Source organism: Chlamydotis macqueenii, chromosome 7 (genome assembly GCF_036417535.1).
Source record: "Chlamydotis macqueenii isolate bChlMac1 chromosome 7, bChlMac1.mat, whole genome shotgun sequence".
NCBI lineage: Eukaryota > Metazoa > Chordata > Aves > Otidiformes > Otididae > Chlamydotis > Chlamydotis macqueenii.
The window spans coordinates 5,533,429-5,546,965 of NC_141562.1; the positions used below are offsets into that span (position 1 = coordinate 5,533,429).

Here is a 13,537-nt window from a genome sequence, read left to right on the forward strand (position 1 = left end):
GCAAGCAAAGCAAAACAAGGCATTCATTCACTGCTTCCCATTGACAGGGATGTGTTCAGCCATACCCAGGAAAGCAGGGCTCCATCATGTGTAACAGTTATTTGGGAAAATAAATACAATCGCTCCAAATGTCCCCCTTCCTCCTCTTTCTTCCCCCAGCTTTATATGGTAAGCATGACATCATATGGTATTGAATATCCCTTTGGTAAGTTGGGGTCAGCTGTCCTAGCTGTGACCCCTCCCAACCTCTGCACCCCCCAGTCTACTTGCTGGTAGGGTGGGGTGAGAAGCAGAAAAGGCCTTGACTCTGTATTAGCACTGCTCAGCAGTAACTAAAACACCTCTGTATTACCAACGCTGTTTCCAGCACAAATCCAAATCATAGCCCCATACTTGCTATGAAGAAAATTAACTGTCTCAGCCAAAACCAGCACAGGACCAGAGCACTGAAGTGGAGCCTGGCAGCAAAGTGTAATGAGAGGGTTCCCAGTCCATATGGAAAAACCTTGCTATTTAAAATCACCATTTATTTAAGGTATTCCCTGGGAAGACCTTTGCTGTCTGAGGGCTTGAAATCTAGACTGAACAGACCAGGTCCTTGGACACCCAGTCCCCTCCCAGCCTGTGTGGTGTAGCTATTTATGAACAAACGTGTTTCCGTCTGCCTGAAGACAAAGGGCTGCTCTGTGCTAAATGGGGTGCAGGCCTGTCAGAGCAGTAACGCGACAGAGGCGGCGGCCTCTGCTGCAGAGCGTCGGGGGCTCTGCTCTGGAAAGCACTTGGTGCTTATTTTCCAGGCAGGTGAGTGGTCACAGGCAAACCAACAGTGATGTCAAGTGGGGGTGCAGGTCTTGACACAATAAGCTTTCACTGGCTTTTTCAGTGCATATGACTGGTTTTGATGAGCGTGGCCAGAAAGATTTGATATATACTTATGAAAGAACAGGAGTACCTCACCCATTTCCTGAGCTGTTCTCGACCTTACCCTTTTAAGCTGTTACAGGCTGTCTGTTCATGCAGACAGCTCAAAAGTGCACAAAATCCTAAGCCTGGCTTCCTTTTAACTCCAGCCCTGCAGAAAAATTTCAAAAGTGATATAATGGTATGTTCTTCTGGAAATACAGAACAGTAAATAAATACTTGGGTAAGCATAAAATAATTATCAGTACATTCTGCTTGTCGTAGACCCAGTGTCTCTAGCAGAGAGGCTACGGTTTGGATAACATTTGAGAACTGGCACTGCGGTGGGGCCGCCGGAGCTCTGCTAGCCGCCGACGGCCAAGGCTGGCTGTCCGTCCGCAGTGCCGTGGCTGCACCCAGGGCAGGAAGCCCCTGTCCGGGCAGAGCCGGCCCGGTGCGCCCCAGGTGCGGTGGCAGCCACCGGGGCAGGGCCCGCTGAGAGGCCCCGCGCAGGCAGCGCCGGCTCCTGGGCCGGGGGTTGGCTGCGCCCTCCTCCCGCCGTGCTCCCGGAGCTCGGCCGCGGCGGGGACCAACAAACCCGCTCCGCACCCCTAACGTCAGCGCTCAGCCGCGAAATGCTCGCCTCTCCGGGGCGCACGGAGCACGGCGTGCCCTCCCCGTCACGGCCTAGGGAGGACGGGGACCCCGCCGGCCCCTCCCTCCCGCCACTCCCGGCCGCGCTAACGGCCGCTCGGCAACGCCCCCACCGGGGGCCGCCGCCGCGTGCGGGGGGGGAGGGCGCTCCTACAGCGCGGCCGCCGCTAGCGCCCGGTCCTGGTCCCGCCCCGGAGGCGGTCGGGGGCGGCCGGTCCCGTCCCGTCCCCTTTAAGGGCCGCGGCGGAGGCGCCCCGCCCGCTCATTTCCTAGCGCACAGGAAGTGGGGCCGCGGCTGGGCCCGTGCGGTGAGTACGGCCGCCCCGCGCCCCCCCGGCTCTCCCGTGCCCCTCGTCATCCTTCCCCGCTCCCTTCCCGGCCCACCGCCTCCTTCCCTCACCACCCGCCCGCCGCCCTCGGCTGTCCCGCCGCCGCCTCTCTGCCGCCGGGGGAGGGAAGGTGCCGAGCAGCGCGGCGGGAGCCCGGCGGGCAGCGGCATCGCGGCGGGTCCGTCCCCGTCTCCACGGGCTGGGCGGGCACGGAGCCTGCCGGGGGGGGGGGGGGGGGTGAGCAGCGGGGTCTCTGTGCTCGGGACTGTCCGCGGCCGCCCTCATGAGGGGGCCCCTACGGACCTGATTCGGTTCTCAGCGCCGTCGTAGCAATAAAACCGATCTCTCCCCCTCCTCACGGCTGCGGTTCCGTTGTGTTAACGAGCCTTCGGTGTGCTGGGGAGCGCGCTCTCGGGGCCGCGCTGGGTCTGACATCTGCGGGGGAGGCAGCGCTGCTCATCCCTCTCCCCCGTCCCCCTGCGGCCGGGCCGGCCGGGCTGTCATCGCCCTCTCCCCGGGGCTGGGCTGCCTGGGGGCCTGCTCAAACCGCTAGAAACCCCACTTCCTTCCATCAGCACCCCCTCCCCAAGACAGAGGAAATGGTGCGCAGAGGGCCCCCGGTTGTCTCCAGTGGGCTGTTTAGACTTGTTTAACTGTGGTGTGCATCTCCTGCTTTTTATCGGCCGGGTTCTGGGTAAATTCTGAGCTCCTGTAAACTGTGAAAGTTGGAACGTTTTGATATTCAGTGTCAAAAATAAAACTATAATTGTTATCCATCTATTAATCCTGAAACCAACTCATTTATTGGAGGAATACTAAAGCAGAAACAGGGAGGTTGCGATTTGCAATATGATTTTTTAAAGCTAAGAATACCAAAAATTAAACTTAATACTACTTGTTTTCAGTGAAGTATAATCCAAATCTGCTTAATTAACACTTACTTCATTTTGTGATGTTTGTTGTTTGTTTGTGGGGTTTTTTTGGTTTTTTTTTTTTTTCCCTCTTCAAGTCCTGCTATCAGGTGGAAATTGAGACACTGATCTCTTCTGCTGAGCTGGTAGATGATGGATAAGGATTAGGTGTATCCTATTGCTGCTCTGATAGGTAACGCGGAAGAGCTGCAAAAGAAGAGTGAGGCTGTTTTAACATAGAGTGAATATCTTTCAAGCTAAGGTCATACAGTAAAATTCCACCCCCCCCCCTGCCCCCTTGCAGACTGTAAATGCCAGGCCCTGTGAACAAGACCTCACTAGCTGAAAGTTCCTGTCCTACTTCAGTGTGTTGGAAGGAAACTTCTGGCTTCCCTTTATTTATTAACTAGATAGTGAGTCTCCAAACACTGTCAAAGACAGCGGCTTGGAAGTGTTCCCAGTGGCCGTCAGTGGAGGTAGATGCATTTTTGTGGACAGGGCGTTAGCTGTGGGCCTCCATTATACCCTGAGGCTTTTATGGGAGACTCTTGCCAGTAAATCCTTATTCTAAGTATCAGGAGACCCACACTGAGTGTTGCTGCAGCACCACTGTCCTAAACCATCAGTAAGCTGAAAATGGAAGAAAGAACAACGATTTTTGAAGTACAGGACTGTACGGCACAAATAGACACTGTTTAGCTTGTCTGCTCCTGGAGGGAACCCGTGAAAACTTCAGTGTGATTAAGAACAGTCGATCATGAATAATTCTTTCCCTTCTTGATCCCATGACTTTGTTTCAGTGTCTTCCTCAGGCTTAAAGCGGGAAGGGGGGAAAAAAAAATGAAACAGAAAAAAACCCAAACCTATCATTAAGGCTGCTGCATCATGGCAGAAGTTGCACCAAGTTATTCTTGAATTTAAATTCTTTGCTTTTAAGTTCTAGCCCTGGGATATGGGTCTTCCCAAGTCAGTGAGAAACATCATCTGAGGGCATAGTTAAATAATAAGTAGCTGCGTTCTGTTGCCAAGAAAACCCACAAGCATCTCTGGCACAACAATTTCTACCCCTGCACCACAGTCTGTTTCTTTCGTTCTTGCCAGAAGTGTTGTGTGGATGTCTGTGTAAAAAGGATCACCAAAATGACCTGAACTTTTAAAAGATAAAACTAAACTTGGGCGAGGGAGGGTATGAGGAATATGAGGTCACGTTTTTTTTCTGCAGAAAACAAATTGCACAATATTTGTCTTAACTCTGTAATAGTCAGTTATTATGAAGCAAGCTTCATGACTTGCAGTATTTTCTCATTAAATAATGCTGAAGCAGGATCACAGAGGTGGGATGAAACTCAGGCTTTGGGTAGCAACGTGGGTGGCACAGGAACTGATAGTGTGCTTGGCTCTGTTAACTCATCTGTCTTCTATGCTCTTAGAGGACCAGTCCTCCAGAATAAAAGAATGGGAAGAGACTGTAATAATCTTGCTTCTGGAAAAATAACAAATAGGGATTTCAAGCACAAGACTTTATTTAAAAAAAAAAAAATTAAAAAGAATTCTCAAAGGGCATAATGAAAGAAAGTGTTTCAGGAGCATAATAGCTTTTGTGAAAAAAAAAATTACTGTGCTTTATCTATGCGACTAATTATGTTATTGCAAGCTTTGTGCTGGAAATGGCAAAATGAAATCGTAACTCAAGATGTTCAGAAATGTAATGCTTTTGTGAGGGAATGGGAATATAGTTTTACTTCTGAGTTACAGCTTATAAGAAGTTTCTAAGAAAGCTGCTGGTTTTATCTAAGTCTGTTTAAAAATTTTTAGTGTAAGTCTGCAGGTATCTTGCATATACCTGAAAATGTAGACAGACAGGTTAGACAGCTTAATAGTTCTTGGATATCTTACACCTTGTGTGTCTAATCTAAACTGATGGTTCTGATGGTCACAGCTAGCTGAGAACCCTTTTTTAAAAAGTAAGAATAACTAGATAATCATTGAAAGCTATGTGTAGTCACTAAAGATCGGAGGTTCAAGGGGAGAGGAAAAGGAGCTTTTTTTCCCTAATCCTGGAAGATTTTGCTGCATGTGAAAATATGGCACCCCGCAATGCTTGTGTTCTTTCTGCACTGGCACTAGGCTGTCCATACTGTTTCTTTTTTCTGTATGGTAAGGCTGGCAGGAGACACTTACTCCACAGTAATTTCAGTGGAGTATGGTGGGAGGAATATCTTGGAATTACCTCTGCTTCACCTTGCCTATTTTTAAAGGCTTTTCCCATTCACAGACCAAGCACTCTGAAACTCCTGCTAGCGAGTTGATAAAGCTGGCAAGCCTTTGCAGGTGCTGTGAGTGCAAATGTGAGCATTGGAAAGAGCATCAATGGAGCATCGTTGTTTCAAAGTGAAGTTCAGAGCATCCAAATACGACTTGAGACGAGGAAGCTATCGTGAGGAAATCTTGCATGTACTTTTTTTATCTAACCATTTCCTGCCATTCTTCATAATCTCCAACTATAATCAAAAATAGCTCTAGTGATTGGCCTGCTTACTCGTTAGTGTCTGTCTGCAGTACGTGTGCCATCCAGCACCGTGCTGCTTTTGGGTCTAACCGCTTCCTTTAGCCTTCACCGTGGTCCTGGGGAGTTCTTGGTCTGGACCCCATCAGCCTCCCAGCCTGCGGTGGAGGGTGAGTGTGTCTCCTCAGCAGATGCGTTTGAGGATCTTGTTGGCGGCTGTGCTGGTGAGTGACAGAAAGGGCAGATCTGCCTGTGTTTTTCTTTCACCTTCTTCCTCCTTCATATTAAACAAATCTTTCACTGGTGGACTGGGCGGATGATAAAGGGCACGTCTGTCTCACTGTTTTTCTTGTCCTTTCTTCTTCCCCTGTACCAGGCAGTGTTGTTTCACTAGTGAAACAGCTTCTGGAAGAGGATCCTTCTCCTTTATGGTACTGGGCTTTTCAGTAGAGATGTCACTTAGGGCAGCTGTCAGGAAAGGCCAGATCAACACCTGACAGCCAGCATATGTGTTCTTCCGATGTCAAAAGTGAATCTTCCCAGCAGCTTCTCTGCGTGGCCAGAAATGACCTAAGTTGTCAATTAATGCATTATTTTGCATTATTTTGATAGATGGAGGGGCAAGAACATTTACCTGTTGGAGTTTTGAGTGCAAGTACACAATAGGTGACTAAAGAAAAAAATGTGCAGAACTGAAGTAGCACTGCCACCTTGGCAGCATAGGGATGGCACTGGGAGAAGGTTGGGTAGGCACGTTTGGCACTTTTTCTCTCAAAAACTAAGGGAACTAATACTCTTCTGTTAAAGGAAACTGATAACTCCAGTTGTAGAATAGAAGTAAAATTCTTTCATGGCTAATGAGTCCTCTGGAGATGGGTCCTGCCACATACTTAGTGGCTGCCACAGGCAACAGTCCTCTCAGTGAGCTGAACGTAACTCAAGACTGCTTCTCTGTGTGTTCAAAGCTAAGATAACACAATGCACCACAGCTAGGAGTTACAGGTAGACTTAGAAATACAATACTTGCACGTATTAAATATTTCCAAGTAAAACTGGTAAACATTTTAGGTTTTTATCCCTGTGTAGATATCTGCTTCTCGTATTTAACTTTAACAAATGAACATCAACCGCAAAAGGAGATTAATGTGCCTGCGCTCTTAGTTGTCCTTATTGTCAAGGCAGTAGATCAGTGCTTTCATAGAAGATCAAAAGTGTAGGATACTGGGTACCCGAGTTCTCCCAAAAGCTGTCTGCAAAGCTAAGCTAGTTTGTATTAACATATTAGGAATTGTAAATCAAGGTGACTAGTCCCAGATAATCTTGTAAGGAAAAAGGACCCTAATAATTTTTCAGATGCCAATTGCAAGACAAAGACGTGGAAGGACAGTTTCTGGCTTGCAGGTGAATAGTTGTAGGAAGCTGTGAGTTTAAAGCAGGTGGCTGAGGTGCTGCTGTGCAGAGATGCTGCAGATAATTCTGTTTGTAGATGTTGTAGGTATATCCTATGACATTTAACATGTGGTAGTTAATTGTGGCCAGGTAGGTAACCGGGCAGACTTTTTTGCTACCCCAGTGTCTCCGTTGTTTGATATGTGTATCTTCTCTATAGAAACAGTGGAAATAAACAGTTCTGGGTTGAGTTGGGGTTGCTGTTGCAAGGGCAGGTGTTGAGCAGCGATGCACAGGCAGCAACAGAAGCTCATTGGGAACACTGCTGCATTGAAGGAGTGGAAATGCAATAAAGCAGGGGAAATGAGGTAAACTAGCTTGTGTTTTTGGAGAAAACTCTGAAATATAAGTTGCTAGTCTTGAGCACAGTGTAGAGCCTCTGAAATTTTATGGAGGACTAAGACATTAGTTTCTATGAAATAAAATCTGTCCTGGGAGAGTGTCTTGGGTGATAGCTTTCAGATGACTTGTGGTAGCACTTTTGCTGTCCCTTAAAGGTTTCCCCAAGCAGCAGTGTCAAAAATTATAAGACGCTTGTCAGCACTCTTGATACTACTCACAGCCCCGGAGGCAGCAGATGGTTTTCATGTCTTCCTAGCGCTCTAGTAGAGTGGAAATTAAGACTACTGAGTGATAGTAGTTTTGTCAAATTTTTCCTGTGAGCTGGGATCTTCTGATATGGGTAGAAGTCTTCTGAAGAAGAGACATACAATTTGCAAAGCAGGAGGATGAATACCGGTTGCAGTTGGTGCCGGCTGGACAGAGGCTGGCATGGCTCATGTGCCTGCCTTTTCCCAGCACAGTCTGGCAGCAGTGGTCCGGTAAGATGCTTGTACAGGCCAGCCTCTGCCCCACCACTACCAGTGTTTGGAACAGGACTGAGTTTTAGCATCCAAAATACTGTATTAGATTATGCTGTTTAGTGCTACTAAGCATGTTTCTTCAAGTTATGGTGGTTTTTTTTTTTTTAATTTCAGACATAATCCAGTAACTTTGAGTTTTTTGCATTTAAGTCTTCATAGTTGCTCCTTAGTTTTGTAAGGTCCTGAGCTTCTGTTAGAGTTGTACCTAGATGAGGGAAAGGTGGAAGTGTGATAGGGATTTAAGTCAACTGTCTGAAGGGGCAGGAGGAGAAGGTAACAAAACTTTATGCCAATGTTAAAATTGCATAATAGGAGTTGCTGCCAGCAGGACCACGTGTCAAATGTGGCAGACAAGGTCTGTGGTAACAACCTGTATGCCCCTGTTGTGAAGCAAAACTAGGGAATAAATAAATAAATAAAAACATTTGTGGAATATGAACACAGTGGAAGAATGGCACAGGGGACCTGCAAAAGCTCAACAGAGGTTTATAGAAACTCCTGGCTTCTCTCCCCTCCAAATCATGATCACCTCTTCTTGAGAAGAGGAGGAAAGATGGTCCAAGTGGCGCAAAGACTGACTTCAGGGACTTGAAAAAGCAAAACGAAGAGATGGAGCAGGGTAATCTGAAGTGTTGAGTGTTTGTATTTTTCATACTGGTGTCCTTTTCGGTGCAAGGCAACTTTAGAAAAAAAGAGTATCAAGATAGATAGTTCTCACAAGCTGCTAGCTTCTCTGCTTTCAGTGAAGCCTGCTATTGCTAGTCCTTTAAGAGTAAGTTAATGCTTGGTTATAATGTCAAATTGAAAAATTACAGATGACATAAGTGCATCTAGCTGTGCTTCTGGAATGCACCAGATGTTTCTCAATCGTTTCGCATCCAGCTTTCACTTCTGGTGACATATTCATGGCTGATCTGCAGTGCTGAAAGCAGACCCTAAACTACTATGCTGATTTTTAGACATTCTAAATATACTTGTAGGTTGTGTTCCTCCTTCAATCTTAGATTCATGGACTGAAGAATAGCAAAATAAGCCCAGTTTTGAATTCTGTGTTTGAGCTTACTTAAGCTAGCTGATTAATTTTATTTAAGAAAAACTTTAGGGTGATTGATTTTTAAGGCAGCATTTTTTCTCAGGAATTCTGTATCAAATTGTATTTTAAACTGATTTCAGATATTTTAAAACTCTCAACTATGCTCATGGTACAGTAACTACACTGTCTCGATCTCCATACATAGAGAGCTAGATAATTAAGAGATGAGAAATTAAGATACGAGAAAACAGAAGATTACTTGATTCTGAGAACATAGGTGTGGTACACTTTGGTGAAGCGATTCCAAGGAAACCACATCACTCAGCTCTTTGTTTTTGCTTGCTACCATTTCTGTAATGGACAATTTTGGTCATTTTCAGTGTTTTGGTTTTTTAATTGAAAATGGCATCAATGAAACTGTAGGTATGCTGTGGAGGTGCTATGGAGAGGAGCTAGGATCACTAGTTAGCTTTTACTGTTCTGTGGCGTTTGCTGGAGCATGTTCATCTTGCGTGGGGGAAATATTTAGCTGGGGCCTTCCTTTTAAGATGTTTAGACACTCTGTGTGTCTGAAGAGTATTTTACCTTTCCTCATTCACTTGTACGGTGATGCACTTTAAGTGTAAGTGGTTTTTCTGTCCTCCTAAAACAGACTTTTCCTGCACAAAAAAAAAACCCCCCCCCAAACTTCCTACAGCGTTATCTTTTTTAAAACTACTGGGCATCATACATTTTATTTCTGCTTCTTACTGCAGCTGTTGCTCTGTCGTACTGAAAGGAGTGTAAAGATTTCGCTGCATGTACTCCAACAGAGACTACTGTGCATCCTTGAAGATAAGCTAAAGATGCTGTAAGAACTGCTATGTAGTTTTGCTTAAGCTGTCCTCTGCAGCAATGCAGCTGTCCTTCTGCCCTTGATCACCGTGTGGTGTTCTGCGCGCCGTTTGGAGGTTCTGCCAGCCGTCAGTGAGCAGCCCTGAGCGCTGGTGGTGGGCACACCATCCGACGGGTGGTGTGCCCTGGACCACGAGCCCACCTCGCTGCCATGTTACGGTTGCCCGTGTAATTTATGCAGTCCCGCATGGAGAGTATGTTTTTAATCAGGTTATTGCAAAGCATAGGGTAAAATTAGGTCAGATTCCTGCCTAATGCTCATGTAAAAAAAAAAAGACTTATTTTTATGACATATTAGGAGTACCAGTAGAAAGTGCTTCCCTCGTAATTGTGCTAAGGTAGCTTCTTGTACTTTTGTTCCCATTTCTAGGTTGAACTTTAACAACCTATAGGGCAGGCAAAATAAGTGTAGTCATAATACTGCTGTTCCTTTCATGCCTGTACAATAAGGGGAAGAAGACTTGCTTCTGTAAGTTTGTGGTTTTTTTGCCAGATTTATAAAGAGAATAGTTCCTCCAGCAATGCAAAACTCCTCACGCTAAATAGCATAAACTACAGGAAAAGGTGTGTAAAATGGGGAAGTTGTTATTTATCTTACAGACACTGAAGGTAGTGAGTCTTTCAGAACAGCTGTTCAATAATCATTTTGAAACAATAAAGTAAACAAAAATCCTTCAGGTAGTCTTACCTAGGACATTTTACCTAGCTGCTTTATGCCAAGCAAACGTCTCTCTTCATAAAAAAAACGTAAAGCGATTATGAGCTGACTTTTATTTTCTAGCCTTATCTGCAATAGGATAATGCTGCCCAGCGTAGTTAAGGTGTAGCTGCTTGGGTTTCAAGTTCCAATTTCAGTTCAGCAGTTTCCAGACAAATGGGCTTGCTCTGGCTTCACTGAAGCCAAAGCAGGCCTCCTATTCATAAGGTCGTTGCTTACTTTGGATTAGCTATAAAGTAAATAATGTGAATAATGTTGTTCTTTCATTTGTCCACTTAACTATGTAATGGATTTGGTTTTGTGTAGGAACAACAATGCTGGGACGTATGGTAACTTGCTCGCTTCTCTAACTTACAGCAGATAAAACTGCTTCAGCAAAAGGCCATTTTTTTTTTCCTTGTTACGTCACAGTAGGGTATAAAAGAACTGCATTTAAACCATTTCAGTACAGTTAATGTTGTTTTCGGTATGACAGCATGACTGCTTTTTCCAGGGACTGTTGTAGCAAAAACATCACTATTTCTAGGTTGTTGCATGTCCCCTTCTGCTTGCATTCTCTGCTACGTTGGCTGTAGCACTGAGAACGGAGTCAGTAAAATCCATATTATTTCCTGTGCTGTCAGCTTGGCATGCTGATTTGGTCATGTTTGTGGGGTCGAGAAGGGGTATGTGGTGCAAGGGCAGGACGAGTCCTTCACACAGCCCTGTGTGAAGGACTGTGTTGCTGCTGTGAAAACACATGCCAGTGAACTTCTTGAAATTTCAAGGGGGTATTTGGGAATGCTATGAAGAGCAGGACCTGCTTGATTATTCTTCATAGGCTAAACCTAACAAGATTTGATCTTACAATAATCAAACTTCACTATTAGATGAAGCCCTACTCTTGTTCTATGTTTACTTCTTAAAGAAGGTTGGTATTAAGAGTGCTGGAAAAAGGCAGAATTTCTTATCTGTAAAGTATCTCTAGTGTCAAGAGCGAGTTATCTATTGCATGAAACAAGGGAGATAAGAAACCCCATATATCTACTGGAGTCTCTTGTGTGACAGTGGAAACTTGTGGAAGGTTAGTCTTAATTTTATTTTGGCACACAGCATTTCTGCTGGCAAAAACACAATGTTGCTTTTGTAAAATAAACTGTTTGCATAGGGAGTATTATTTTTTGAGTAATAAATCCTGTGGCTGTTGTCACCTGTCACTGAAATAACTTTTTCCTACAGGTTCCCATGCCTGAACTACTTGTTCCTGGTGTACTGCAAGTACTAGTATGATCCTTGTGCAAAAATGTGAATTTTCTTCCTTCCCACTAAGGGACTAAACAGTTGTCTGAAGTTATCATCTATTGCAGATATGCTCGAGCACTTTATAATTCATCACAGGCTGTTCATAATGTATACAGTAGTTCTTGTGCTGACTGTGTGGTGGGGTTTTTTCCATGCCCTTAATTACAAATGAAGATGCTCAGAGATCAGTGTGCATTTGTCGTCCCCCTGCTCCCCTGGTGGGACTCTGGCTTTGGTAGTGTTTACCAGTGGGAGTTTATAACAAAGCAAGCAGAGGGAGACAAAAAAATTCCAAACCTGTGAGTTAACAGGAGCAGTGCTAAATTGATAGCACAGCGTTATCCCAGGTTGTTACGTGATGAGCTGCCAGGTGAGGCTGGCTGCAGTAGAATAGACAAGTGCGTATCTGATACTACTTGGAGTCTGCCACGTGGCTGGACACAAGTTGAATGCAACCATTTTTCATATTTATCAACCAAATGGATCTGATAAGCTTGTAAGAATTAAGGGTCACAGATTTTGAGGTTGAGTTAGACCTGATGGAGAGCTGATTCTCTCACCACATCTCCCAAGGCAGATGTCTTGTTGGTTTGGTTTTTTTAACTGTTGGACTTCTGGTTTAGATCTGCAATATTTGGAAAAGTAACTTTATGCAGAAACTACTCTGTCCTGCTGAAGAGTGCTGGTGTGTGCTCACTCTTACAGGTTTGGTCCTATTCAGTATTGTCCATGTGAGCATGCCAAGGCAGTATGCTGCATGATAGGAACGCTGGAAAGGCACAGAGCAAGACATGAGGAAGTTTTGATGAAAGTCATAAGAGGTAGCTGGAAGAAAAACTCACTTCAGTGTCAGTCAGATAATGTGAGTAGCAAAGCTGAAGTTGCATGTTGGAATGAATTGGAACAGTGTATTATGCTCTAAACTTTCAAAAAGTTGAAAATAAGCTGCTACTTGTGCCTTACGTGCTTGATTTATGTGGACAGTGGTTGCGATGTGTGTAAGCACAACTTTCAGATTCTTCAGGATTTATTATTAAACTGGTGAGGTCGAAAATACTTTGATTATTTTCATTTCCCTACTGGTTTTATTGAATGTAGATCATATTCCCATAAACTGATAGTGGCTTTCAGATTCTCTCCCATCCAGCAGTGTGCATCCTTGGGAGGCAGAGTTGTAGCTGAAAGCAAATCAGATGGTGGAATTGTGATGGTAACCTGTGATTTACAATCAACCCAGTGAGGGTGAGATACTAGACTAAAGATTAGTTTTCTGTGGAAAGTGAGAACGAGGCCCCTAACTTTCCTCTTAGATATTGTTTCTCTGCTTTGCTTTTTTCATTAACCTTCTCAACAGCAGAAAAATCTGGCTTTGCTACTCATTTGACTACAGCTGTATAATAAAACCCTGAAAAAATGTCTGTCTTTTCTGAGGCTATACCTCAGCAGCCTGTCTAAGCAGAAATCATGTGGTTTTGCATACTTAAGGTACGACTTGAGGTTTTTTCACTCCAGGGTTTATGCAAAGATTGTCTGTGACAGCAAAGGCGGCCGGCTTGCTTTGTCTTGGTTTCAGCAAGTGAGAAAATAACTGTGCGTGCAGTGTTTCTCTAATGTCCACAAGCAATTCTGTTTTCATTGACACTCTTCAGAATAAGATGGAATATTCAAGGAATAATATTGGACTTTTGTGGGTTTTTTTTTTCTGTATCTTGTCAAGGAGAGAAGTATGTGTGTGTGGAGGGGGCTTCAGACAGTCAAGATCTGTGGCATCTGGGTGACATTATGAACAATAAAATAACTACGAAAATCAGCTGGAATTTCATAAGCAGCTAAACTATGACCATCTAGGGTGTGCTGAATGAAAAGGACATGTCTAAAGTAGAACATGCTAAAATGAGGAATGTCTGTACAGTGTGGCATGAAGCGAGTGCATACTGAATTAGGTCACTGCTTTAAGTGTGAATGTTTCCCCTCATTAGAAAGACATACTCATCCTTTG

General features: G+C 44.7%; 1 protein-coding gene across 1 annotated transcript in view; it reads left to right on the forward strand.

The window, feature by feature from the left end:
* The first annotated feature begins 1,753 nt into the window (after positions 1-1,753).
* The window catches only part of CSGALNACT2 (chondroitin sulfate N-acetylgalactosaminyltransferase 2), a 32,575-nt gene continuing 20,791 nt past the window's right edge, over positions 1,754-13,537 (forward strand). The window contains exon 1 of the mRNA XM_086751768.1: positions 1,754-1,862. The gene's annotated coding sequence lies outside the window, so the exon portion shown is untranslated. The remainder of the gene's footprint in view (positions 1,863-13,537) is intronic.